This window comes from Mustela lutreola, chromosome 6, assembly GCF_030435805.1.
Source record: "Mustela lutreola isolate mMusLut2 chromosome 6, mMusLut2.pri, whole genome shotgun sequence".
In the NCBI taxonomy this organism is placed as follows: Eukaryota; Metazoa; Chordata; class Mammalia; order Carnivora; family Mustelidae; genus Mustela; species Mustela lutreola.
Window position 1 is genome coordinate 25,880,578 of NC_081295.1, and position 25,201 is coordinate 25,905,778.

Sequence of the window (25,201 nt, forward strand, 5' to 3'; positions counted from 1 at the left end):
TTGGTTTTGTGATTCAAAACAGAGAACAACTTTAAACAAAATAAGAACCATAAAATATAAGATTGACTTTACAATGAGCAGAATGTTTGGGGGAAATGTAAGGCAGGGGGAGGACACAGCTAAACAGAATTCTTTTTCAGACTTTTCTGAAAGCGAATTTTGGAAGAGTTATTTGAAATCTATATCAAAACCAGGTGCTTTCAGCAATCCGTAACAAATGAGTGTTGTCCCTTTCCCTTCTTATCCTACTAGAGCAATAACTGGAAAATGGCAACAACTAGACATTAGTCATCATGACACTCTCTCTATGCACAGATCCCTACAATATAGATGACAGATCACTGTATTCAGAGAATAGAATCAATTTGAACCAATGATACCACAGTATATCCTAGCTTTGCAAAGTGACCCATTATTCATGAGCATCTAATAAAGATCACTAGGTTCTGGTAGTATAGAATAACACTGTCACACGGAGAACCTCCAAATCCAATGTTTACTGAGATGATGTCCCTCTAATCAGTGAAGGTTCAAAATCACAAATGGGATTTACCATCTTCTACCAAACTTAATTACTTTGTTTAATCAATTTGAATTGTTTAAGTGTTTATTACTTTTCAATATACTACTACCACATGACCCTAACTCAAAAAATAAATGTATTACATACTAGCCAAAAAAAAAAAAAAAAAAAAAAAGTCTCAAATCTTTCAAAAGGAAAGGTCTTTAGTGATATTATACAGAGAAATCAATAGATTAAAATGCCAGGCTTCACAGAATGGATATAAGGATGAGTAGCTACACCTTTGGGAAAATGTGTCTGAGGCCCATGTAAGTTTCACAAATGGAAATATTAGGTATCTGTATACTCTGTTCTTGTAATCATTCACCATTACCCTCGGATAGGTTCCACTTATATCAAAGAAAGAATATTAGGATTGAGATAGGCAGACAAGCCCCCTGGTGAACTGATTGGTTTTTAGAAGCACTGACAGAGAAATAAGTTAGATGGCAAGTGAGTTCTGGGGACATACAGTGACCTGACTCTTTAAACTCAGAATCAAGAAGGAAAATCTGGTACTTCTTTGTTAAATTCCAGCTATGAATGACTGCTACAGGGCAATAAAGTGATCAACAGGATTAACCCAAGTGAAAAATCTATTGCAACTAGTTGGTCAAGTTAGTTGAACATGGTATTGTACAAATAGGAAACAATACTATATTTTCCTCACACCAAACTTTTACATCTGTTCTGGTAGATATCATTTTTTCTTTCCCTAAACAGTATCTTTGGAAGATCCCTCTTCAGTTTGGGGCACTTTCAGGCTGGGCCAATGTCCAGCCTGAACAGTGTCTAATGGAGTTATACCACATACTTATGACTACTGTGCATCCTGACTGGTTAATGTCCATGCTATCCTTGCTGGTTAACATATGAAACATCACCTCTGCCTTCTGATATTAACGAACAGTCATGTTTTCAGCAATTAAAGATGTAGACTTTGATGTTAAAACTTGGGTTTCACACCATTTCAAAGCTTTTCCCTCTCTACATCACTCAGATTCAACCCAGTCTCAGAAACTTGCAATGCAAGAAATAGATACTGACTCTTAACTATTTCTTCACCTTGCCCACTATTTCCAGCTATGTTCTACTTCTGGTTCCTCCAGGCTAGAAAAGAGAAAGGAGAATATGAGGTGACATAAAGAGAAAAGAAAACTTGGCCATTGCTCTTATAATATGGCAATGAGGTTCTCTGTATAGCAGGAACCAATTATGGCTTCTTTCTCTCATAGGGTACTGTCTTTGGTACTGTGGATGTGCCCATCAACCTCAACCTCCTCTTCTGTCACTTTTAGTAAGAAAGGTTGGATGCATGAAAACTAAACTTTCCAGAATCCTTTGCAGGTACGCTTCTTGATGTGAATTCATTTCTGTCATTTGTATTTACTTATCAGATTTGGAAGGCAGGAATGAGGTGGGGGTCACCTTTTTGAGGTTTTGGGCTATGGTTTCTAAGAAGTAAGATGGTGGAAACAGGAAGCTTTCCTACTGTAGTGTTCCAGTGTCCATCTCCACATTCTTGTGTGTAAAAAAGTAGTGGTGGCTCTGGCTCTCACTTCCAGTTTAAGTGATGGCCTCAGAGGTGTTTGTTCCCCTCCTGGGTCAGTTCTGTATCATTCTACACATCATCCCAGAAGGTTTGCTCCTTCAGTTCTTCCTAAGATTTTGCAAACTCTAGTATTGACTAATGCAGCAGGTGCTTTTGTGGGTTCATGATGAGACTACTCCTCTCGTCTGCAGAAGACCTTCAGCATTACTATTCCTAGAGCAGGGGATGGTCATCTGGCTGACTGCTTGCCATGCCAGCCCATTTTCTCCAACTGATAGGGCACCCACACAGATTTTTCTGTTGTTTAGATTTTTCCAGGTAAGGATGGATACCAGTCTCTGTATTGCAGGAAACGCAGGCCAAGTTTTCCCAAGAACTCCATAACCAATCAAGCTCTGTCCTGGATCTCTGTTTGGAGAGCATATAAGAAAGGGATAGGAAGAGTGTTTGAGCTGGATAAAATGTCAATATCCCTTCCTGACAAGACCCACACTCTCTACAAATGGTTCTTGTAAAGGCTCTTTTCATTTTTCTTGAATTGAGGGAAATACCATATTCTCCTCCAACAGTGCCCTTCAAAGAAATCCACACTGTCATTCTCTTCTGATGAGGTTGAGGTAAAGGCCACTTCTTTGGCAAGCTCTGCAGAGGTGGTTTAACATCTCTCTTCAGAAGGTGAGAATAGTTGTCATCTATGACTATCAGCTTTGGGACCTCAGTTGAACGGGAGGTAACAGGGGAGTTTTCACTTAGAATCTAGTTACACTTCCCTGGCTGATATTCCAGATTGGAGGACAGTGCCTTGCCTTGATGGTTGTTTGGAGGCGGGGGAGACTGGTGGCCTGTTGAGCAGCTGGGAGTGGTCTGCTGCAGCACTGAAGTAGAACCACTAACTTGGAATAATCTTTTAACCAAAACTCTTACTATTAAAACAGTGTTTCTGAGATTGAACCCAATGGACAAGAGATCTTTAAGATTTACCAGTCATTCAAAAAGTAATGTGGCTTTTATTTTATTATTTTATTAAAAAATAAAAATATTTTTTTATTAATTTTGGTTTTATTTCACTTTTTAGATTTTATTATTTTATTTTATTTTTAAATAGAGAGCACAAAAGTGTAGGCAGGGGAAGATGGAAAGGAAAAGAATCTCAAGTCTCCTTGCATGGAGCCCAATGCAAGGCTTGACTCACAAGCTTGAGATCATGACATTAGCCAAAACCAAGAGTCGGTCGCTTAACCAACTGAGCCACCCAGGTGCTCCATAATGTGGCTGCATTTTAGAAACATCTCAAAGCAAAACAAAAAACCAGAACCAGGAATATTTGACTTTTAAAAAGAACAGGATAACAAGGAGCTCACATGTATGTGCCTCAATTTCCTAAAGTATAGAATGAGTGATTGGATTAGGCAGCCAAATTCTCTCCCAGTTCTGATGCCACATGGCTTTCTATGAGTCAACAGAATAAAATGGCCAAGCATTAGCTACCCTAAGGAAGCATTGTTCAAAGAGTTCAGATTGGCTAAAAACAAAACAAAATACCCAAATGAGTTGAACACTTATGTCCACATAAAAGCCTGTGTACAAAAGTTTATAGCAGCTTTATTCAAAACTGACACAAATTGGAGGTAACCAATAGATAGATAAATTGTAGCGCATCCAGGCAATGGAATATTATTCAGCACCAAAAGAGGTTGACTATGAAGCCATGAAAGGACACAAGGGAAAATTAAGTGCATATTACTAAGTGAAAGAGAATAATTAAAAAAGGCTGTGTACTGTATCATTCCAAATATATAACATCCTGGAAAAGGCAAAACTTCAGAGAAGTAAAAAGATCAGTGTTTGCCAGGGGTTAGGGGTTAGGAGTTACAGGGGAGAGATGAATCAGTGGAGCACAAAGGATTTTTAGAACAGTGAAACTATTCTGTATGATACTACAGTGGTGGGTCTATGTTATTAAACATTTGTCAAACCCATTGTTTCACCAAGAGTGACCATTATGTAATCTATGGACTTTGAGCATTAATGATATGTCAGTGTAGGTTCATCGTGTATAACAAATGTACTGCTGTAATACAGGAGGTTGCTAGTTGGGGAGGTTGTACATGTGTGGGAGGTTGTACAGGATATATGAGTCTGTATTTTCTACTCAGTTTTGTTATAAACCAAAAACTCCTCTAAAAAATGAAGCTTATTAATCAAAGAAATAAACAAAACATAGTTAAAGTGGCATTAACCCTTTTTCTTTTTCTTTCCTTTCCTTCCCTTTCATTTCATTTCTTTTCTTTTTAGTTTCAGGGGTAGGATTTAACGATTCATCTGTTGCATATAATACCCAGTGCCTGTTACCTCAAGTGGCTCCTTAATGCCTATCACCCCGTTACCCCATCCCCCCACCTCTCTGCCAGGAACCCTCAGATTGTTTCTTAGAGTTCAGCATCTCATGGTTTGACGTCCTCTCAATTTTTATCTCATTTTATTTTTCCTTCCCTTCCCCATATTCATCTGTTTTGTTTCTTAAATTCCACATATGAATGAAATCATGTGGTATTTGTCTTTCTCTAATTAATTTATGTTTCTCAGCATAATATCCTCTCGTTCCATCCACGTCCTTGCATATGGTAAGATTTTGTTCTTGGTGGCCAAGTAATATTCCTGTGTGTGTGTGCATGTGTGTAGATCAATACATGTAGATATTTATATCTATATATATATATGCTACCTCTTCTCTATCCATTCATCTGTCAATGGACATCTGGGCTCTTTCTATATTTTGGCTATTGTGGATATTGCTGCTATAAATATTAGGGTACAGGTGTCCCTTTGGATCATGATTTTTGTATCCTTTGAATAAATTCCTAGGAGTGCAATTGCTAGGTCATAGGATAGCTCTACTTTTAACTTTTTTGATGAACCTCCATATTGTTTTCCAGAGTGGCTGCACCAGTTTGCATTCCTACCAACACTGTAAGAGGGTTCCCCTTTCTCCACATCCTCACCAACATCTGTCATTTCCTGACTTGTTAATTTTAGCCATTCTGACCAGTATGAGGTGGCATCCCATTGTGGTTTTGATTTGGATTTCACTGATGCCAAGTGATATGGAGCATTTTTTCATGTGTCTGTTGGCCATTTGTATGTCTTCTTTGGAGAAATGTCCGTTCATGTCTTCTGTCCATTTCTGGACTGTATTTTTTGTTTTTTGGATGTTGAATATAAGTTCTTTATGGAATTTGCATACTAGTCCTTTATCTGATATGTCATTTGTAGATATCTTCTCCCATTCTGTAGGTTGCCTTTTAGTTTTGTTGTCTGCTTCCTTTGTTGTGCAAAAGCTTTTTATCTTGATGAAGTCCTGATAGTTCATTTTTGTTTTTGTTTCCCTTTCCTTTGAAGACGTGTCTAACAAGAAGTTGCTGTGGCTGAGGTCAAAGAGATGCTGCCTATGTTCTCTTCTAGGATTTTGATGGATTCCTATCTCACATTTAGGTCTTTCATTCATTTTGAGTTTATTTTTGTGTGTGCTGTAAGCAAGTGGTTCAATTTTATTCTCCTGTATGTGGCTGTTCAATTTTCCCATCACCACTTGTTGAAAAGACTGTCTTCTTTCCATTGGATATTTTTCCTGCTTGTCAAAGATTAGTTGACCATAGAGTTGAGGGTCCATTTCTGGGTTCTTTTTTCTGTTCCATTGATCTATGTGTCTGTTTTTATGCCACTACCATACTTGATACCATCTTGATGATGACAGTTTTGTAATACAGCGTGAAGTCCAGAACTGTGATGCCTCAGCTTGGTTTTCTTTTTCAACATTAGTTTGGCTGTTCAGGGTCTTTTCTGGTTCCATGCAAATTTTAGCATTGTTTGTTCTAGCTCTATGAAAAATGATGATGGTATTTTGATAGGAATTGTATTGAATGTGTAGATTGCTCTAGGTAGCATAGATGTTTTAACAATATTTGTTCTTTTAATTCATGAGCATGGAATGTTTTTCCATTTCTTTGTGTCTTCCTCATTTCCTTTCATAAAAGTTTTATAGTTTTCAGAGTACAGATTCTTTACCCCCTTTTGTTAGGTTTATTCCTAGTTATCTTATATTTTTACATGCAATTGTAAATGGGATTGATTCCTTTATTTCTCTTTCTTCTGCCTCTCTTGTGTATAGAAATGCAACTGACTCTGTGCATTGATTTTATATCCTGCAATGTTGCTGAATTTCTATATCGAGTTCCAGCAATTTTTGTGGAGTCTTTTGGGCTTTCTTCAAGAGTATCATGTCATCTGTGAAGAGTGAAAGTTTGGCTTCTTCTTTGCCAATTCAAATGCCTTTTATTTCTTTTTGTTGTCTGATTGCTTAGGCTAGGACTTCCACTACTATGCTGAACAACAGTGGTGAGAGTGGACACCCCTGTCATGTTTCTGACCTTAGGGGAAGTGCTCTCAGTTTTTCCCCAATGAGGATGATGGTCACTGTGTAGTACATGTTTCTTGAGAAATAATTACATTTAGGTAAAATAATTTGTTATAGTACATGTTAAAGTTAAATCTATTCATGGATCATAAAGAGTAATGTAACCGGACCATCTGTAGCAAAATGTTTTCATGAAACTTATGTGAAAGAAATCAAGGAAGCCAGATATTAACTGAATTCAACCCCAAGTTTTAGCAACTTCCAACTATTTCTGTCAAACTGGAAGGTTAAAGATGAACCATTGGCTGATATCCAGAGGTCTTATATGAAGAAGTAGCAATCGCCTTAAGAAGTACATGTTAAAAAAAAAAAAAAAAGAAAAAGAAATACATGTGGAACTTTGAACATGACTGTCTTCCAAGTAGCAACTATTGGAATGTTGGTTCTTGGCTATAATACTTATGATGAAAACATGGTGGAACAGGGAATGAATTTTTAAGACTTTTACTTACTTTCAAGAATCATATTGAACTGTTCCATTTTCTGTTGGCCGCATCCACTATTCTCTGAGATGCATTCTTTCAGTTGTAACAGAGTAGATTTGTAATACAGTTTTAGTCTTTGTCTCAGTTCTGTCAGATGTTCTTAAGATTTAATGGAGGATAGATGAATTTATTTCTTTACAACTTCACTTATATCCATTTAAATGAGAGTTGTGGGCATGAAGAACAGTGTTTTGAGAGTAATCAATTCAGGAGTAATCAATAATCAAAGTATTTTTTAAGTGTATAGCATCATGATGCCCTCTAGTGGCTAGCTCACAAGAAAAGTGCCTCAATCCCTCAGAAAATAGATTTTTTTTTCAAAGGATGCATCTTCCTTTTTGTAGAGGGCATCTATTAAAGTACACTGTTATCTTTGATTTCTTTAATAAAAGCAATGGGGCTTTATGTTCAGTTGCTAACACCTTATTGCCTTAGTACCTCAAAGATCAAAACATGTTAGTTTAATAAGAATTATTGTGTTAAAAGCATTATAGCCACCTGAGTAAGGCCAATGGACAGATATGGTCCACTACAATGGATTTATTATCTTACAGCAAAGGAGTAAACCTCTGAGGGACGATGCGAAGATTCTTCTGGGATTGACTGATTTGTCACTGTTAGTTTTTTCCATCATTGAAATGGCTGCCTTGGATTCCTAGGCAGGTAGCCGCACTATTGAAAAAAGAAAAGAACAAAAACTAGACCCAACTGAAAAGAAATCAGAAAATTGATCACTGATCCTATTATTTGGTAAATGACTTACAAGATTGTTTTTTACATTCTTCAATTTCCAAGAGCAGCCATTAGACTATGTGTGTATGTTTTCGTGTGTGTATGTGTATATGTACGTTATATAAAGATGTTTTATAAGCCTGAATAAACATTTAAGAAAATTAACCAAGTTCTTAAAATTGTTTGTGTCTTCTAAGCTTTAGATAGTTTCAAGTAATGAAAAACAAAAAGGCTTACTAATTGTTGAGTTGTACATTTTCCATTATTCTCTTGAAACTAACCTTATTATTTAGATACATTTAAAGACATCTTTTAAATGATTTCTTCTGGATAACAAGTCACAAGCTTCACATTCTCACATTCTTCACTGATAAATCTATGGTTTTTCAGATAGATAAAGTCCCATGACAATAGATCCCTTTAAAAGAAAACATTCTTTGTTGTAAAGCTGTTTATAAGACCTGACAGACATTGGTCTATGATAGCAGTGGTTTTTGGAAAGTAACTGAAGCATTCTCTCCATAATAAACTCAACAAATATTTTTATTAGTCTCCCTCCATGTGCCTGCCAGTCTGTATAATAAAGTTAACTAATTGTTGACAGTTGGCACTGAAGAGAAAGGCTGAAAAACTTATTGCAACATACAGCTTAATAGACCTTATGTCCTGCCATTGAGCAGTAAGTACTTCTCAACTTTCTTTCCCTTTTCGCCCATTAAGCATTCTAACCTCTAACCATCCCCACAAGGAAAGAATAATAATAATGACAATAACAGCAACAATAATATATCCCAAACAATCCAGCAAAACAAAACAGTACCTAACTACCCCCTGCCCCTGAAAAAGGGAAGATCTGGGGCTGCCATTAGGAAAAATAAAATAGGAGAGCTGTCTGAAGGTAAAATCTCTCTTTCCCTTCAAATTTTGTTTCCCTAATTTATAATTAATTCCTGAGGGTGGTTCCCTTCTCTCCAGGTCCATAAGCTGCACATTATTTTCAGCAATATATCTGTCATCATAAAATGATCCTCTCATGAAGTTATTGGTCAGATTTCACAGGTTTGTTATAATGGACTTTTGTCTACTATCCATTAAAGCCTGCTCTTTTTGCTCTTTCATCCTTAGATTCTAAAGCTAAGGTATTCAGCAATCTTCAGCTCTTCCTTTCACTTTCTTTTTTTTAAAATGATTTTTAAAAAAATTCATTTATTTGACAGATCACAAGTAGGCAGAGAGGCAGGCAGAGAGAGAGAGAGAGAGAGAGGAAGCAGGCTCCCCGCCGAGCAGAGAGCCTGATGCTGGCCTTGATCCCAGGACCCTGAGATCATGACGTGAGCCGAAGGCAGAGGCTTAACCCACTGAGCCACACAGGCGCCCTTACTTTCACTTTCTAAAGGCAATGCGAACTCATCCAATCCTTTGAGTATTAAATCTACAAATAAGTGGGTCTTGTGTATACTAGATTCAAATGCCTTAGGTTTATAGGATTCTTAGAGAAGCCTAGTCACTTTCAAGTGATCCTAGGGACACCTGAGCCTGCTTTTCTGAGCCTACATCAGAGTATGTATGTTTCATTAGGTTAGTCTTGGTTCTGACCCTGCCTTCCCAGGATCCTCCAACTGGCCAGGAGCCAAGGCTAGGCAGGAGTTCCTGAGTCCTTTAAGGGAGAAATTAATTAATCTGGCTGGAGATTAATCCAAACTAGAGATGGTAAATTTCTTCAGATTTTGCAACCATGGCCTGGGGCTTATAGGGGCTGGGTGGAGTCTTGGAATGGGTTTTTTTAAAATCTTCTTTCTGAAAAGGGAACTAAAATATATGCAAAACATTTTGAATTGCCTTTACCAAATGAAAACTTTTAAAAGGAAAAGACACCACTATATAGCACAATTTGGTTTGCCCTAAACTAGTCAAGTCAGGGTATTAATTTGCAAAGGTGTAACTTATACACATAAACTAATTTTCTAATTATATTGACTTTTAAGGGTGTATAGCTTGAATTTCATTGGAGTTACAGTGAATCATATTTTAAAGTATCTAAATGGTTATAGGTTTTGCATGTTAAGGAGAACGAAGCAACAGAACAGAAGCAACTATTAATAGTAGAACGAAATAATGAAGCAATATTCTGATCTTAATGTCCTCCACAGTGTCAAGTTGATGCTTATTTTCAGAAATAAGCATCTGTTTTGTGTCCTGAGTTTTTAAAATAAACACCATTAAAATTTCCTCATTTGTTGTTTTCACTTTGAACGTGTCAACATACTCTTATTTAGCTTGCTTTTAAATATTATCAGATTGGAAATTTTTTTCTATATTGACTAAACATTTGTATGTCTTCTTTTTGTCAATTGTTCAACTATACCTTTTGTGTGTGTCTGTGTGTGTGCTTTAATTGAGATATTTGTCATTTTGTACTGATTTATAAGATTTCTATATATTAAATCTACTAACCTCTGGCATTTCCTCTGCAAATAATTTCCCCTGGTTTACTGTCTTTCATTTTTTTACATGGACTTTCTTTTAAGAACAGAAAAAAAAATTTTATAGTCGTACTTATCAGCCTTTTCATTTATACTTTTGTCTTTGATGTCACTCATTGAAAAGTTTTTCTCTCCTAAGAACATATAGCCACTTATATTTTATTCCAGTATAATTATAATTTTGTTTTTTGCATGTCAATTTTTAGGCCATCTGGGATTCATTTTGGTGTCTGTATTTTATAATAATTTAACTTTGTATTTTCTCTCTTTGGTTAGCTGGTAGTCTTTTTTTTTTTTTTTTTGGTCAGAAAGAGGGAGAGAAAGCACACAAGCAGGCAGAGAGGCAGGCAGAGGTGGAGAGAGAGGTGAAGAGAGAGGCAGGCTCCCCGCCGAGCAAGAAGCCCAATGTGGGACTTGATCCCAGGACCCCGGGATCATGACCTGAGCTGAAAGCAGCGGCTTAACCCACTGAGCCACCCAGGCATCCCTGGTTAGCTGGTAGTCTTAACCAGAAGTTGAGTAATCCATTTTTCCTTTGGTTTGAATGTTAGCTCATCATGTATTAATATTTTATATCTTTAATTTATTTATTTTTAAGATTTTATTCATCTGAGAGGAGAGAGAGAGAGAAAGCTGAGTAGGGGGGAGGGGCAAAGAGAGAGGGAGAAGCAGACTCCCTGTTGACCAGGAAGCCCAATGACACTCACTGCAGGGCTTCATCCCAGGACACTGAGATCATGACCTGAGCCAAAAGCAGACCCTTAACCTACTGAGCCACCCACATCCCAGTATGTGATATCCTTAAAAAACTATTTATGTAACACTATTAATGTCCCTGTATAAAATAAAAATTTAACATATTTGGATTTTCTCTTTCTCCCTACTCTGTTGACTTACTGCCCTTATTTTTATTATGCTCTAATAATCATTTATTTATGCTCTTACTAGACATTTGTATTAAGTTTACTAAGTACTTTTAGACTTTGTTCTTTTTATTAATTTCTAGGCCAGCTGGTATGTATTTTCAATTAAAAATATCAGAGAAGGCAAATGATTTCTTGCCTTTCTTTATCCTTATATTCCCAAGAATAGTCTTGCTATTGATTTTATACCTTAGAAACAGTAGGGATGAGCCCAGAATTTGGGAATTTACTGTTGTAGGGATGAAAACAATGATAACTGGAAAGTTTCCCTTTCTTAAGAAACTGGTTTTGTTTATTTCTTCACATCAGGCTTGTGGGATTTTCCTTCTCCTTTGAAATTTAAAATGTTGACCTAGTTAAGTCACTGCATTAATTTTGCCACATACTTTATAAATTTTTTAAATCTAAAAATCCAAATTCTAAATCTACCCATGGTCAGGTCAAAGTTCTTCTGTAGGTTTTTATGTTAGCTTTTTGTCCATTTGTTGTATTTTCTTCCGGAATTTAAGCTATGTATTTGGTCCGTATTATAACATATTACATAAAAATTTTTCTACACCATTTTTCACATCTTTTTTTTCTTTCATCTTATTAATCTTCATATAACTGAGTTATAGAATAAATTTTCTTCTAACTTTTTGACAATTTTTTCCCCACTGTTTGCTGCTTATTGTTACTTCTGGGCTCCCAGCAACTAAAAGGTTTATTCCTAGTTCTTATTGCATTGCTTGGCCCAGGAAAGATAATGAAAAAAAGTGTATTAAATTATATTATAATAAAATTGCTCAAATATAAGATGGGAAAATTATTAGACATAATTTTCAGTGACAACAGTAAGTATATCTTGGTGTAAAATAACTAGATATGAACTAGATTAGCTGTCTTTTCAAAAATTATATCATGTACAAGAATTTTAGCCTAGAACCTCTAATATTATTCAGTAATGTTAAAATCAAACCCAACCCAACCCCAGCCACCAGGCACACAATTATAGTAGGAGTAAAAAGATATGTATCAAAGTATTGAAATAACAAAATAATATTTGCTGAGCCTTACTGGGGGGAAGGACCAAGCCAAGGGCTCCACACACATAATCCCATGTAATCTTCTCTACAATTTTGATAGGCCTTGTATTTGCTAATGAAGGACCTGAAGTTTAGAGGGTTATTTGCAAAAGGACATACAGCTAACAAGTAGCTGAGCTGGGATTTGAGCCCAGATCTGGTTAATTCTGAAGTCTATGATCTAACCATTAAGCTAGATTGGACAGTGTTTCCTTTTTCTAGTTTTCCTAATGCTGAGGTTTAATAACACAGCACTACTTCTTGGTTCCATATACAGAATGCTTTTTTTTTTTTTTTTTTTTAACTTTTCAGTTAAAAAAATTTGATTTGATTGCATAGAATCTGAATCTTTAAGATTATAGGCCACGAGGGGCACCTGGGTGGCTCAGTTGGTTGGGCATCTGAATCTTGATTTCAGCTCAGGTCATGGTCTCGGGATTGGGTATCAGGACCCAAGTTGGGCTCTGCGCTCAGCACAGTCTGCATGAGATTCTTTCTCCCTCTCCTTCTGCCCCTCTACCCAACTTGCTCACTCTCTCTCTCTAAAAATTTTAAGAAAAAGAAGGAAAGAAAGAAAGAAAAAGATTATAGGCCACAAAAGTGGGAGGCTTAACCTGGATTGAAAACTATTAAAGCCAAAGTCATAATCCTATCTTCATTTTACTTGCTTTTATCCACATAATTAAAGGCCCAATGTTTGCACTGACTACAAAGAAGCAGAAGTGGGACATAGCTCCTACCCACAAGAGAGTTATAGCCTGGTTGTGCAGGACAATATAGAAAGAGACATCACTTCATACCACTCCTTTTAAAACAATTGGCTTGGGGACACCTGGGTGGCTCAGTCGGTTGAGATTCTGACTCTTGGTCATGACCTCAGGCTCATGGGATCACAGCTCCTTTAAGGAGTAGCAGTGATGATAGAGATTATGAAAAGGCTGAAAAGGAAAGGAGTATGGTGTATTAATTTAAAAATTGAGCTCCTCCTCCACCAATTAATAGCTCCATGACTTTAGCCAAGTTCTTTTAAAGCCCTCTAAGACTCATTGTTCTCACATTTTATATTAAGTACTCAGTAAATGATAGTTATTAGCTTTACTATGAATTCACAGAATAGAGTGGGCTTTTTTTGTTTGTTTTTTCTACCTAGCATTTATTTTATCTTATTTTGGTAACATCATTAATTTTCGTACCTCTCTCTTGGTATAATTGTCAAAGTCTCTGTTCTAGTGTAAGAAAGGGATGGATATATGACTAGACTAAGCCAACCAGACTTTCTTTGTGGACTTTGAATCTTGAATTAATTGACACTCTGAAGACATTGTCCATTGATTCCTGTTACCTGGACCTCTAAGAGCTGCCTCAATTGCTTTCTGCTTTCAAACTCCATACTTAAACGACCTCATGTCCTACTAAAATACTCTTCTGTAAAATGTTGGCCAAATGAGGTGTTGTTTAAAACCAAATAAACCTGCCTGCCACATCTGGTCAATCTTTCCCGTTCTGTGTGGTTGGTTTATCTTTAATTTACTCTAAGAGACTAGTTGGGCAATTACAGTGGTCCTAAACATTCTTCTTCAAAATAATTTAATAGTCATCCTAGGCATCTCCTATATTGTCTAACTTTTCATTGTGATGTGCATTCATTTTCTCCACAATGATTCTGGGCAAATCTAAACCCCATGTCATCTGTGGTAACCTCATTCATAGCCGAGAATATTGAATCTGTCTTCTCCATGACATGGTGCACCTATGTTGCTGCTTTGCCTGTTCTCCAGACTGAACATGCCCAGGTTTTTCATCTTTTCTCATAGGGTTTCATTTCCAAACCTTTTATTAACTTGGTTGCCCTCCTCTGAACTCCCTCCAGTTAGCTAGAAAGCAAAGTCTATCCAATAGTATCGTGTCATCATGGAGACCATGAAGGTCACATCCTGGCTAGAAGGTAACTGGGTAGCCCCACAGGCATGAAATTTTTTCTTCATGCTTAAGGTAGTTGTGAATGTGCTGGTTCTCCTGCCCAGGCATACCCCAAGCATGCAACAAATGGGGTGCGGTCAGCAGGCAGGTACCCACGTATTCAGGGGAAGAGTCATTGCTTATTTGAACAGCAGTAATCAGTTCAATTTCTCTTTGTGGCTACTTTGAACTGCAGCCTTCTTCCTAACTCAAAACACCAAAGCTGGGTGATAACTAACAATTATTGAGTGCTTATGATGTGCTAGGCATTATGCCAAATGCTCAACATTTGTGAACTCATTTAATCTCTACAATAACCCTTACATGAGGTTATTATCTTCATTTTACAGATGCAGAAACAGAGGGTTATAGTGAGCCCAGGTCACATGGTTAGGAAGTGATATGGCAGAAAGTTGAACTCCGGGATTGGACTATAAAGCTCATGCCTTTAACTATAACCTTTAATTGTCTGAACACTCAAGAAGAACAGGCTAGAAAGCATTGGACAAAAAAAATTGGGAAAAGCATGTGCCTTTTTAAGAGTCAGGGTTTTACAATTTGTGTAGCATGGAAAAAATGATTTCATGATTAAAAAAAAGTATGAGAAATAGTTTACGCAAATTTTCCTTCCTGGAGATTAAAAATATTCTATATTGAAAGGCTATAAGAAGTCTTGATGTGAAGAAACTTATTTAACCCACATTCCCCAAATATATTTTAACAGAAAACACCTCCACTTCACTAAGTGTGCAAAAATACATACTAGACTTAATGTTAAGGAGATACATGAAGCTATACATGGTACATACATCCCAACTTCATAATAATCTTGCAAGAAATACACTATTACTTCAATTTGGGGAGAAGGAAACTGACTCCTGGAGAGGTTTACCTCTTCAAAGACCTTCTGGGGGCAAATTACTGAGTAGAGGTTTTATTCCAATTTTGTATAATTTTAATGTCCTTATGTTGCTTCTACACATAAAATATTTATTTCCCCCCTCAATGCCCTAAATTAAAGAAAATTCATTTTTGAAAGTTATTATTGCCCCAATCTGCTTTTTAGATATCTTTGTCATGTGAAGGTAGCTTAATGAAGAGGGAAGGGCCCCAGCTCAGTTCTAGAAAACTTAGGCTGGGTCAGATTATCACCTCTGCTAACTACAGTTTGGATTTCCCATGAAAGTTGCTTAATCTCTTTGAGACTTTTTTCCCTCTTCCAGTTTTATTGAGATGTAATTGGCATATATAACATTGTATAAGTTCTAGATGTATAACGTAATTATTTGATATTTCTATATATTACAAAATGATCACCATAATAAATTTATTTACTATCCCATCAATTCACCTGGTTATAACTTGTTTTTCTGTGATGAGAACTTTTAAGATCTGCTCCCTTAACAACTTCCAAAAATATGATACAGTGTTAACTTGAGTCACCATGCTTGCACATTACATCCACAGGCCTTATTGATTTTATAACCAATTCTTTCATAACCTTCACTAATCCCTATCTCCCACCTCTGGCAACCACAAATCTGGTGTGTTTCTATGAGTTTGGTTTCTTTAGATTCCACATGTGAGTGAGGTCATAGGGTACTTGTCTTTCTCTGTCTGACTTACCTCAGTTAGCATAATGTCCTCAAGATCCATCCATTTGTCACAAAGGGTGGGATTTCCTTCTTTTTTATGGTCTGAGCTTATTTTTCTTCCTAAGAAGCAGACATTCATTATGTGAATGGCTTATCAACTGTTTTTTGTTCCCCCCATACTATGTTAACTCCATATTTCATTTTAACAAAGCAAACGAAATGAGTGACTTTATTTAGAAGTCAAAAGATAGTACCTTAGTTCAGACTATAGTTTTCAAATGTTACAAAACTTTAGAGGTGTCCAAGTCTGCCTGGTCTGTGTTAGTGAAGAAGGTTCCAGGAGTGAGGCAACCAGCACGAGGACTGGCTCCAAGAGCAGCAGCAAACTCCAGCACAGCTCACGGGCCAGTATTCCTGGATAATACGACACTGATGTCAGCTGGGTTTTCAATGGCAATACTGACACGAGATGTCAGTGGAAGCTTCTCCCAGGTTCTTTTCAGATTATGATGTAGATACTATCCCTTTGCCTTTTGTGGAGGTACTGTTCCATTTGGAAGTCAAGATTGGTACCACATAAGTGGCTTCCTGCTGCAAGGAATTTGAGGACATCCTCCTCCTTCATTTCTAGGATAAGGGCTCTGGACATTGCGAAATTTCCCTTTAAGTTACAACACGGATGCAGAATAATGTTGCATGGAACTCTCTCTGGGTAGCATGGAAAGTGCAGTTTCGGTTCGATTAGTGTTTTTATAGTGTCTCTTTTCCCAACCGTTAACTTTAATATTATCTATGTCTGAATATTTTTGTGTCTTATAGATGGCATCTAATTGGGTCTTGCTTTTTTATCTTACCTGCAGTCACTGCCCTTTAAGTTTGTGTAGATCATGATATTTAATGTAATTAGCAATATCATTGAATTTAAATTCATCATATTGCTATTTATTTTCCATTTATCCCATCTGATCTTTGTTCTTTTGTTTTTTTCCTACTGATTTCTTTTAGGTTAATTTAATTTTTTTAAAATTCCATTTTATCTCCACTACTGGCTTGTTAGCTATATCACTTTGTTTTACTGTTCTAGTGGTTACTCCAGGGCTTATAACATACATTTTAAAATTATTACTGTCTAGCTTAAATGCATATATAGTATAAAACTCAACGGAATACTTCCATTTACCTACCGCTATGTTATTGTTGTCACACATTTCACTTTTCATATACAGCTGACCCTTTAAGAGTGCAAAGATTAGGGGCACTGGCCCTCTGCATGGTCCAAAATTCATGTATAACTTTTGCTCCCCCCAAACTTAACTACTAAAGCCTACTGTTTATTGGAAGCCTTAGTGATAATATAAATAATCAATTAACACATAGTTTGTATGCTGTGTGTATTATACATTGTATTCTTACAATAAGGTAAGCTAGAGAAAAGAAAAAGTTATTAAGAAAATCATGAGGAAGAGAAAATACATTTACAGGACTATACAGTATTTATCAAAAAAAAATCTGTGTAAAAGTGGATCTGCACACCTCAAACCCATGTTGTTCAAGGGTCAACTGTCTATAGACTTGAAAATTCATTGTTATTATTTTGCTTTAGCTCATCAATTATCTGTTGACATTTCAAACTAAGAAAGTATTTTCTATTCATGTTTTTATCATTCTCAGAGCCTTTCATTCATCTGTGTAGATCCAAATTATCATCTGAGACAATTTCCTTTTGCCTGAAAAACTTTCTTAATTTTTGTAGAACAGTTCCTCTAGTAAAATTCTCTAAGGTCTTTTTCTCTTAAATTGAGATGTAATTGACATATAACATTTTAGAAGCATAAGTTGTATAACATAATGATTCAGTATTTATATACAATATATATAATATTATATAATAATAATAATATATACAAGTATATTTATATACATTGCAAAATGATCACCACAATAAATCTGATTTGCATCCATCACCCTGCAAAGTTACAAATTTTTTTTTCTTTTGGTAAGAACTTTAAAGATTTGCTTTTAGCTACCTCCAAATATACAGTACAGTATTATTAACTTCAGTCACCACGTCGTACATTATATCCTCATGACTTATTTTATAACTGAAAATTTGTACCTTTTCAGAACCTTCACCCACTTTACCCACCTCCCACCCTTACCTCACCCCAAGCACCAATCTGTTTTCTGTATCTATGAACTCAGTTTTTTTTTGTTTTGTTAGATTCCACATATAAATGAGATTACATGATATTTTTGTCTGCCTTACCATAATGCCCTCAATACTCATGTACGTTGTCAGACAGAACAAGATTTTCTTCATTCCTTAATGGCTGATAATATTTCATTGTAAATATATATATAATACCACATATTTTATAATCCATCTATTGATGGACACTTAAGTTGCTTCCATATAAGTTAGTGATTTCATTTCCTTTGGATAAATACCCACAAGTAGAATTGCTGAATCATATGGTAGTTCTATTTTTAATTTTTTTTGAAGAAATGTCATACTGTTTTCATAGCAGTTGCACCAATTTACATTCCCATCAACAGTGCACATGGGTTTCCTTTTCTCCACATCCTCACTAACACTTGCTATTTATTACCTTTTCTTTTTTTTAAAGACTTAGATTTTTATTTGAGAGAGAGAGTGATAGGCAGCACAAGCGGTGGGCAGGGAAACAGTATCTAGGGAGAGGCATAGGGAAAGGAAGAAGCAGACTCCCACAGAGCAGGGGACCTGATGTGGGGCTCAATCACAGGACCTTGAGATTGTGACCTAAGCCAAAGGCAGATGCTTAGCCAACTGAGATAAGGTGCCCCACCTTATCTTTTTGATAATAGCTATTCTAATCTATGAGATGATGTCTCATTGTGGCTTTGATTTGCATATCCCTGATGATTAGTGATATCAAGAACCTTTTCATGTATCTGCTGTTGACCATTTGTATGTCTTCTTTGGAAAATGTCTATTCGGATCCTCTGCCCATTTTTTAATCAGTGTTTTGTTTGTTTTGCTATTGGGTTATATGAGTTCCTTGTATATTTTAAATATTGTTTATCAGATATATGATTTGCAGATATTTCTCCCATTCAGTAGGTTGCCTTTTCATTTTGTTGATGGTTTCCTTTGATGTGCAGAAGCCTTTTAGTTTGAGGTAGTTCCAACATACTTATTTTTGCTTTTGTTGTCTTTGTTTTTGGTGTGAAATTCAAACAATCAATGCCAAGACCATTTCAAGGAGCTTACTGCTTATGTTTTCCTCTTGAAGTTTTCTGGTTTCAGGTCTTCTGTTCAAGTCTTTAATCCATACTGAGTTAATTTTTGTGTTTGGTATAAGACAGTGGCCCAGTTTCATTCTTTTGCATGTGGCTTTCCAGTTTTCCCAATCATTTATTGATTCCCAATCATTTATTGAAGAGACTATCTTTTCATCATCATATATTCTTCCTTCCTTTATGTAAACTAACTGACCAGATAAGTGTAGGTTCATTTCTGGCCTCTCTATTCTGTTCTATTGATCTATGTGTGTGTTTTTATGCCAGTACCATACTGTTGTGATCATTAGAGCTTCATAATGTAATGGTAGGAAGCATACTGTCTCCACCTTTGTTCCTTGTATTTTTGTTGTTGTTAGGTAATCATATTAATTGGTGTCTTCCAGTGTAAAAGTTGGAAGTCCAAAGTATGAGTTATGTAAGGAGAGAGTGAGAGAAGTATTCTTTCCCTCATCCATTCCTTCCTTCAGCAAATATATAAGAAATGTTTATGTGCACATCTTTAGGTCCTGAGATACACAAGTAAAAAAATCCAGGGAATTCTCTACCCTCATGGCACATTGGTTCTGGGGAGATAGGCATATGTACATACAAATAAATTAATTACTTTACAAAGCGGTTGCAAATAGTGGTAAGAGCTATAGAGAAAATGGGGAGAGGGGGTTACTACTTCATACAGGCCATTCAGTGAAGACCTCTTTGAGGAGTTGACATCTGAGCATTGTTTTGAGCCAACTCATTCCTGGATGCTGGAAGAGAGACAGGACTGTAAAGATCTAAGTAGAAGGAAACATCAAGGATAACAGCTGGTAGAGTAGAATGAACTTAATGTCTTTGAGGAAACAAGCAAACCAGGACAGGGGGAACCTAGTGAGGAAGAAGGAGGGTAGAAGGCAAAGAAGTGTGAAATGTGAAAGGCCAGAACATGTAAGATTTGGTAGTGCTGGTGAGGAGTCTGTGTTTTCATTCAAGCGAGATGGATGCTATTGGGGGGTTTGGAGCAGGAGGTTTACATTTGAAGACAATTGCTCTACTTACGGTATGACAGATTCTAGGCTAGAAAGCATGGAACGTGGAAGGCAGAGAGCTTTAGATCAATCCAGAAAAATAAAACTTTTTTGCATATAAAGTTAACAGACATTTGAAAGAAGAGAGAGGGGGAGGCGATGGGTCAGGGAAAGGAAGACTGGGCAATTAGTCAGAAGACTGGAACTCCTGGGGAAAAGCATCTGTTGAGAAATAGTAATTAGTGAGATACTGTTGTCAGTATGTCTGAGACATTTTACAACAAGGCAGTCCACAAGTCAGTTTTAAGTTATCTGTGGTTCAAGGATGTACGCTTCCTCTACTACCCCAAGCCTAATTTAAAACTTGCTGCACATACTGTATTGCACTCGTGGTACTTTGAAGATAAAAAGGAATCAAGTTGGTGCCCAGTGTAAGACCACACAGTATAGGATAAGGAGAGCCTACAGAATATGGCAAGATGATTCACACAATAAACAAATCCAGTGGATTCAAGAGTATGAAACCATCAGTGATAAACAAAAATGGAAACTCCTCTAAGATTCTCAGGAGGGATTTGTGTAAACATTGACTTTCCCAGGACATAGGTGATAGTGGTTGGAGCCAACTCATTTGAAGCCTGAAGGGCAGGGTGACCTGGCTGATTCCAGGTCACACATGTAAGTAAGAACAAAGAAGACAGAATACAGAATGCAGTTTTATGGTATGATTAGGTCAGTGGCATAAATCTTTAGGCTCAGCTTTCCCATTCAGATGTTTTTCCCAGCGGTTACTTCTATTAATAATTCATTTATGCATTCATTTGACAAATATATACTCAGCACCTGCTCTGTGCCAGATATTGTATGGAGAGCTGAAGATATGGCAAGAAACAGCATATAAAACATAACAGCCATGCCAGTTGGTAACTTGACCCTACTCCAGCCTTCAGAATGGCTAGACTTTGGCCCAATGAAACACAAGGGCACCCATACTGGGACATTTAGGGGAAAGAACCTGCATTCCTCTTCTGTAGGAACTTCTTGTCTCCTTCATGTGGGGAGCCATTAGCTGCTCAGAACAAATTAGCTGTTATCATTATGACTGCACATTATTTATCTTTTCCTTAACTTTTTGATTTTCCTTACTATGTCTTATGTGAACAAAATTTCTAAAATAGTTTCCTTACATAGTCAGATCTTTTGTAATTTACCCTGATACACAGCTTGCAATAACAAGATTTTTGGCATATGATTATTTCCTGAAAAGGTCAAAATCCGTCCTAGAACAGAGTATTTTCTAAACATTTAAACAGAAAAAATAAAGGCAATGTAACAAACACTTTGGAAAATTCAGATACAAAGAGTACAATTTGCATTATTTCATTTACATAAAGCTTGAAAACTGACAAAGCTCAGGAGACTGACTACCTGGGGGATTAGAATGACCAGAAGGGAAAAAGAGGGAGTTTTGGGAGCTAGTCATGTTCTGTTTCTTTACCTGGATGCTAGTTACATGGATATGTTCACATGATAAAAATTCTTTGAGATGTATATTTAAGATTTATGTATTTCTCTTTATGAATATTATATTTGAATGAAAAGTTTTTATTTATTTTTTTAAGATTTGCATTCAACCAGCCACCATATAGTACATCATTAGTTTCAGAGGTAGAGGTCAGTTCAATTCATCAGTTGCATAAAACACCCAGTTCATCACATTACTTGCCTTCCTTAATGTCTGTCACCCAGTTTACTTTAAAAAGTGGATGTAAAATGCATTTTATTATTCTCCCTGGCATTTATAATTCACTATTTTGAAAAACTGTGGATTGTCAGTGACTATTTGGTGACGGTTACTGTCATTTTAATTACAATTTTTCTTTTATCATCCTCCTTGGGGGATAATTTTTCAGCAAATGTATGTTGAAAATTTTTGAAAAAGAGAAAAATAACTAAGCAAAATGGTTCTAATCTAGCATACCATTTAACTATTATTACAAAAAAGGATATGTACCACTGAACCCTTATCCACACAGAATCTACAAGTTCTATTGAGCTAGAAATTTGTTTTACTTTTTTTTGAAATTAAATTTCAATCTTATACCCTTCGACACGACTCTCTTTTGCTAGTTATCTATAAATAGAGAAAATAGTTTTCTCTCAAATATTTCTTGAATCTCCTATCATCTGATCTCAGCTCTCCTTGCTTTGGGGCAGCTTCTAATTATCCTTTCCTAGACTACAGCAACAGCGTGATATTTGTCACCAACTGACCCAGTCTTGCTCCCTCAAAACAGTCTTTATCTAGCCTCCATAGTGACCCATCTTACAAGAATCTGATTATTATATTCCTTCCCTTCAAACCATCTCAGTTAATGGAAACTCCATCCTTAGAGTTCTCTTGCCAAACATTTTAATTTCATCCTTGACTTTATTCTTTTTATGTGTCCAGAAAATCCAATTAACTCTATTTTCAAAACATAATCCAAATCTGTTCATTTAATATCACCAACATTACTACCATCTCTGTCAGAGCACCATCATTTCTTGCCTAGACTATTTATTGCAAAGGCCTGCAGACTAATCTTCCTGTTGCCATTCTTGTCTCTCTACAGTCTTGATGTAGCATCTTGATGGACCATATTTTATATAGCACCAGAGTGATTTAAACACACACATACATCAGTTTATGGTACTTGTATGCCTCACACCCCCCAGTGGCTCCCACTTTCACTCAGAGAAAGATCTGAAGACCTTGTGTATTCCTGTAAGAACTTTGCCCCTGTTAGCCCTCTTACTTTATCTCCTGTATACTCTCTGATTTTTGTGGTGTTCTCTGAACACACCAGGCACATCCACTACTTAGGTCTTTCCTATTGGCTATTCCCTCTATCTGGAATACTCTTCCTCAGTTATCCATAAACCTCATTCCATTTCTTACTTCCCGGGTTTGGTCAGATGTCCCTTTTTGCATAAGACTTACCTGCACAGGCTGACTTACTCTGAAGATCTGTTGGATGGTGAAGGAAGGAAAAACCAGAAGTGGCAGGAGCAGGGGGGTTGGGAGGGATAGACAGGGATAGACAGTTGCTGCTTTTAGGGAATTAGACTATCTTGAGCATGGCAGACTATAAATAGACAATTGCAATACAGTATAATAAGTGCTGGGAAAGAATTAAAAAGTATAATTTTAAACTTAGAAGAAAGGCAGGAGTAAGACATAAAAATTTGAAAGTAAATTGCATGTAGAGTGCTATTTATGAGAATATAGAGAATGGGAGGAGAAGACGATTCAGGATAGAACATGAGGGAACAGTCAAAAATATAATTGAAAATTCAGGCAGGAACCTAACTCAGGAAGTCATTGCATATAGACTTTCAAGAATAAGGGGGCTGATTTGAATATAGGTATTAGAGCTGATAATTAGCTCACTAATGAACTTGATATATAACATTTCAAGGGAGTATTAAAGAAATTAAACAGTTAGCAGTGGATTAGGGTCTGGATGAGGTCATAGAAATGAAATTGGTGGGTGTATCTATATAAAAAATTCTTTCAAGAAGTTTGTCAAGAAGGAAGAAGGAGGGTGGAATGAATAAAGAGGAATTTAATCTTTATACAAGGTAATGGTATAAAGAGAGGGGAAAATTTTTGAGAAAATTTCTATGTGATCGAAGGGAAGTTCTCCTTAAAGGAAATACCCTAGGGTTATAGAGTGCTAGGATAGCTGGAAAAAAACTGGCCAGCGAGAAGATAGATAGCTACGTCTCAGGAAAATGGCTGTGTAGGAATCATAAGAATGGATGACTATACCTAAACACAGTCTTGAATTGTACAAAGGAAAAGTAAAAATAAAGAATGACTATATTTAGGGAATCAAGAGGTATTTTCAGAGTTTGTCTTATAATCAACAAAATATTAGTATTTGAGAATGATATTCCTTTTGGAAGTGACCAGTATTGGGGGAGGACTTAAGTTCCATTTTCCAGAATTATCACATTTATTATTTTAGGGACTTCTATCATATCAACTCTTTGGCTTTATCTACCAAACTGAAGATTTCTAATTTATAAAAATATATCTTAATTTGGAAACCACTACAACTCCATAATAATTTAAATTTGATTTTTTGAGTCTTCTCGCATGTTTTCATCTGTATTGAGTTTGGTGACATAGCTACTTTAGAACAAGACAGTAATTATAGTTTCTCTAGTATTTGAATATGCCATTTAAGGATGCAAAGTATTTTATGACTCTTTTTGGCTAACATAGTGCTGATGCCTCTGAGAATATGTAACAAGGCTATTGAAGCTTCCTCCCAGGTTGAAACTGATACATCAGAATCATCACTGCAGTGATAAAGTGATTCTTTTTTATTTAAACATATAATGTATTATTTATTTCAGGGGTACAGGTCTATAAATCATCAGTGTTAATTCACAGTACTCATGACAGCACATACCCTCCCCAATGTCCATCACCCAGCCACTGTTTCCCTCCTAAACCCCTCTCCTCCAGAAACCCTTAGTTTGTTTCCTTAGATTAAGATTCCTTATGGTTTGTCTCCCTCTCAGGTTTTGTCTTGTTTCATTTTTTCCTCCCTTCCCCTATGATCCTCTGTCAAGTTTCTCAAATTCCTCATATCAGTGAGATCATATGATAATTGTCTTTCTCTGATTGACTTATTTCACTTAGCATAATACCCTCTAGTTCCATACACATCCTTGTAAATGGTAAGATTTCATGTTTTGATGGCTGCATAGTATTCCATTGTCTATATATACCACCTCATCTTTATCCTATTCATCTGTTGATGGACATTTAGGCTCTTAACTAAAGTTTGGCTATTGTGGACATTGGTGCTATAAACATTGGGGTGCACTGCCCCTTTGGATCACTATCTTTGTATCTTTGGGGTAAATACCAGTAGTGCAATTGCTGGGTCATAGGGTAGTTCTATTTACCACTTTTTGAGGAACTTCCATACTGTTTTCCAGAGTGACTGCACCAGCTTGCATTCCCACCAATGGTGTAGGAGGGTTCCCCTTTCTCCGCATCCTCCCTCTCCAACACCTGTCATTT

The 25,201-nt window shown here is 36.4% G+C and overlaps 1 long non-coding RNA gene across 1 annotated transcript in view; it reads left to right on the plus strand.

Annotated features, from left to right (window-relative positions):
- The first annotated feature begins 1,795 nt into the window (after positions 1 to 1,795).
- Positions 1,796 to 25,201, plus strand: part of LOC131833559 (uncharacterized) — a 103,574-nt gene continuing 80,168 nt past the window's right edge. The window contains exon 1 of the long non-coding RNA XR_009354528.1: positions 1,796 to 1,909. This is a non-coding gene — a long non-coding RNA (uncharacterized LOC131833559). The remainder of the gene's footprint in view (positions 1,910 to 25,201) is intronic.